The 4,382-nt window shown below is 56.9% G+C and overlaps 1 long non-coding RNA gene across 1 annotated transcript; it reads right to left on the bottom strand.

The window, feature by feature from the left end:
* Nucleotides 1-3,047: 3,047 nt before the first annotated feature.
* Nucleotides 3,048-4,124, bottom strand: LOC105500638. Its single transcript, XR_001000060.1, has 2 exons — nt 3,939-4,124; nt 3,048-3,506 (listed from the first exon to the last, which is right to left on the bottom strand). It is a non-coding gene; the product is annotated as an uncharacterized LOC105500638 (long non-coding RNA).
* Between the last annotated feature and the right edge of the window lie 258 nt (nt 4,125-4,382).

The raw sequence follows: 4,382 nt of genomic DNA, 5'->3' as shown, positions 1-4,382 counted from the left end.
ACCCTCAAATGGGAGTGTCTGATGACACCTGGGAGAATCGGGAGGCAGGAAGGCCAGGACAGGTGAGCCCATTTCTGCCAGTGGGGTGTTTCTTGTCCCCTCAGGTCAAACCCTTTCTTTAACCAGAGCAGCCGGGCATGGCTTCCCAGGGCAGGGCAGGGCAGGGCAGGGCAGACCCTAATATGAGCTAGGTGCCCCCAGTGCTGATCAGTTTCATGTATGCAGGGAAGGAAGAGGATGTCAGAGGCCTATGGGCCGGGGAGCTCACCCACCCTACCCTTGCTCCAGTCCCCGCCCCCAAAGCACCCTTCATCCCTGAGGCTCTGGGCTTTTCCTTGCACAGTGCCGTTCACCCTCTGCCTCTGTGCTGGAGGTGTCATGGTGGGTTCACACAGATCTAGCTCTGTCTCCCTCTGGTAGCCCCTCTGTGCTGGGCTTTGGCATAGGAAGTGTCAGGAAGGAGTCTTGGGTTGAGACTCAGGAAGCCCAGATCTGAGTCCTGGGTCCTCTGCCAACTTGTGTGTGAGCTTGGGAAAGCTGTTGTCCTCTCTGAGCTGAGCTTTCTGTCCATGGCAGATTTGGCCAGTCTCACGGCAGAGCTGGAGGAGAGCCCAGTCCTTGCCTATGCCTGCCTCGCCCAACGCTCAGTCCTGGGGTGGGAGTCGGGGTAGGGACGGGAGGATCAGGAAACTGGGTCCTAGTAGGAGCAGGGCAGAGGGGAGGCATGCCTTGCCTGGCTGTTGGAACCTGGAGGCCCCTCACCTCTGTGACTGCTAGCCTTATGGGAACAGCTTCTGTCTCTGTCCTGGGTGATAATCTGAGACGGACTCATCCAGAATAATTCCCAGATCCAGAGAAGTGGAGCCAGAAGGTAGGAGGCCATCCACCTTGTCCCAAAGGTCTCCCTTTGCCACTTGCCTCAACCTGTCACAGCCCCCTTGTTTCATGTTATGGCCATTCTTTTGCTATTCTAAGGCTTCACCAAGTACCACTGGGGAAGACTCATCTTAAATGGAAATAATCTCTTCTCACCTCGTTGGGTTTAGGATGCAGACAGCAGCAGAGGGAAGAGGCCTGGGGGTGGGGGAGCAGCAGCTTTGCTCCAGGCCTATCCCTGACTTTCTGTGTGTCTTGAGACAAGTCACCTCCCCTCTCAGGGCTTCAACTTAATGAACTGCAGCTTGTGATTTCTACTCTAGGCTTTTGCTTACGTGGCTTTCTGTGACTCATGCCTTTTCACCCCACCTCTGCCAGTTTAAACTCTGCCCATTGTTTTTTCTTGACCCAACCAAGGTTCCTCCTCTTCTGGAAAGTCTTCCTTGATTAGACCAGAGGGCAAAGCCAGGCCAGCAGCCAGCCCAGCTTCTCCACTCACTGAAGGAGAGACAGAGGTTCCTAGAGGGTCAGGCCTCTGCTAGGGCACAAACAGCCCCCTCTTCCTTTCCTGCCTCCTGGTGGGAAGATTCTGGCTGCCGGATCTGATTCTCCTTTCATGAGGCCACATTTCCTCCCAGCTCTGCCGTCAGTTGTCCCTGGGGGTGTGGGAGTGGGTTCGAGTCAGGTCACCCCACCAGCCTACCAGGGCCAGAAGGCAGAGCCACCATCCCTGTCTCCCTGTAGCAAGTGAATCCCAGCTCCTCACACCTGTGAGGTTTTGCCAGGAGAAGCCTGCTTCTGCCTGGGCTTACCTTGCTCCCCAGCAGCTGTCTGGGGCCTCTCTAAGGGCCTCCTTGTCCCCCTTCTCATTCTGTCTTGCTCTATATGGGTAGATCTAAGAGACTGGGAACCCAGGGGGCTCCTGCAGGGGCTGGGCCGGCACTGACCTTACAGCCCCTCACCCTCACCCCATGTTCCTGTCCCGATCGGGGGCTGGGAGCAGGAAGCTGCTGGCCCCAGAACCGCTGAGACCCCCAATCCTTATCGCTCATTCCCACCTGCCAGCCTGGCCAGATCGAGGAGGGAAAGGAGGCTGGGCCCAGGCCAGGGTGGCGCTTAATGACCCTCCGGGGGCCTAATCTCAGACTGGCAGCCACGGAGTGGCTCAGGCGCACTCCTGGAGAAGGCTGATAACGCACCAGCTGGGCCCCCACCATCTATCGCTGCACAGCCAGTCTCAGGGGCGGCCTCTGAGGGCCTGGGGAGGGGGAGCCTCTGGACTAGGGCGGGGCTGGAGGCGAGCTCTCCGCTCCCAGCACTGAGGGAGAGGATCCTGAGCTCTGTAAATGGCAGACAAGGAAGAGACCCAGTCTGCAGGAGGGGTGGGCTGGGTCTGGTGGGAACCCCCAAACCCCTGTGCTCCTTCTCTCTTTCCTGCTCTCTTCCCAACCTTTTCTCCACACATAGGACCTCTCCTGCCCAGGCCTGTCTCCTCTTTGTCTTTCCCAGCCTCCATCCATCTCTGTCTCCCTGTTTCTCAGTCTCTCCGCCTGTGTTTTTGTCTCATCCTCTGCCTCTCTGTCCTGTCTCCCTTCCTCCTCCTCCACCTGAACTCAGCGCCCACCTCCTATTTCTCCCTTGCATCCCTTTTCAGTTTCCAGCTGGTTCTGTTGGTTGTCCCCTTCCCAGCTGTCCCCTGATTCCCAAGCTTCCTTGATGTCAGCCCTTGGCCGGGCAGTTCCCACGATCTCATTGGTCTCACTTCTGTGTGTGGCATCATCTCTCTGTGGTCCCGTCCACCAGCTCTCTGCCAGGACCACAGGCTGCTCCAAGCCCTGGCTCTCAGACCAGGATGTCTTACTGTTGAAGATATTTTTGCTCTTCCTGGAACAGGCCTTGCACCTTGTTTTCCCCTCTCCCACCTAAAATGTGTAAGTTTCATAGGGTTACATTATAGATAATACCCAAACTCAGGCAGGAAAGAAAAGCCTCCACCCAGCAACTGCACAATGAAGGGAGACTGCAGCACTGCTTACTTCCGTTAGACTTGAAGAGGAGCTTCCAACCAGGAATTGGCTTTGAAAACAGGCTGTGGAGTTCCATCTCCGGAGTGCCAGGTGGTCAAGGGGAGTTTCAAGATTACTGCCCTCATACTCAGAGTGACATGTGCAGAAATACTATCTGTTTATTGTGCTTCAAGCAGCCATCAGATCAGGACTATTGCTGAGCAAAGCCTCTTCCCGCAGCCTAGGGGTAGTAAAGGTGGGGGTAGAGGTGCTGGGGGTGGGGCCAGAATCACACACAGTCTGCTCTGGCCTCTTTGCCCAACTTCACAGGCAAGTCAGGTGGCTGAAGCCAGCAGAACTTGCTCTGGGACCAGGGTGGAGGCACCTACCTGCCATCCAGACCTGGCCGGGAGGTCCTGACTCCCAGCTTGGCTTGGCTCTCCTCCCAGGTTTTTTTTTTCTGTCCCTGGCAGTGCGGACGGTGGCCAAAAGCTTGAGCTTGGGAATCATGCCCATTGGTTCAAATTTCAGACCCACTCCTCACTGCCTGTGGGATCCCCTAGCCTTTCAGATCCTCCATTCCTTTGCCAGTAAAATTGGCTCTGTAGTACATTCCTTGCACGGCTGCTGGGAGGAAACAGAGATGACACCCGTGTTGTTATTGCTCCTGAGACTTGCCAGAAAGCCCTCCATGATCAACGTAGATGCCATTTCTTCCCAGACGCTCCTTTCCCCACTCCAGGGTTCAGCATTTCCTCTGGGCAACTTCAGCCCTTGCTCCTCCCTCTTTTTGCACCCGCCCCACCTGCTCCACTCACTCCACTCACCCCAGGGTGCTGCTGTCTAGTTGTCTGCATCCCGCTCCTGCCCCGGGTCTGGAAGCTCCTCAAGGGCAGGAATGGAGTGACTTCCGTCTCCGTGCACTCAGGACAGGGCTGGGCAGGAGAAGGGAAGCCGAAGGAGTGGTGGAGAGTCCCGAAGGAAGGGACTAAACTCCAGCCATCTGTCCAGCAGTGTCTGTTCACACCCTTCCTCCCTGCACGGGCGCAGACATACACATGCGCATATGCTCACTCTGTTTCTGGTTGAAAGTCCTGGAGCCCTTCGGAACGCGCTGCCCGGCGGGCCTCAGTTTAGAAAGCTGTTCTGCCTGCCCGTGGCCTCGGCTGCCACCTGGTGGCTGCGCGCTCTAAAGGAAGGGTAGATTCAGCAGAGCCTCGGAAGTTGAGCTTCAGGCGCCGCTCTTCCCGCTCACACGGGGACTAGACGCCTTTCCATGGCGTGGTCCCAGAAACCTCTCAGGTCATGCCAGCAACTGGGTCTTCCTGTGGAATGCAAGGGCAGTGGGACCTCCGAGCCCCCTCCTTGTGGCCCCAGTGACCGAGTCTGCGAACCCCTCAACCTCCCTGTGCTTTTGGTGGGGTCAGCTTGGGCGCTTAGCAATCCTAGTCCTGACATTACACCTCTTCTTTAAGCAGGAGTCTGGGAGTCCAGGGGATT

This window comes from Colobus angolensis, unplaced genomic scaffold (genome assembly GCF_000951035.1).
Source record: "Colobus angolensis palliatus isolate OR3802 unplaced genomic scaffold, Cang.pa_1.0 Scaffold68, whole genome shotgun sequence".
Classification (NCBI taxonomy): domain Eukaryota; kingdom Metazoa; phylum Chordata; class Mammalia; order Primates; family Cercopithecidae; genus Colobus; species Colobus angolensis.
The sequence above is the reverse complement of the archived record's forward strand: the minus strand, read 5'-3'. Positions and strand labels throughout refer to the sequence as shown.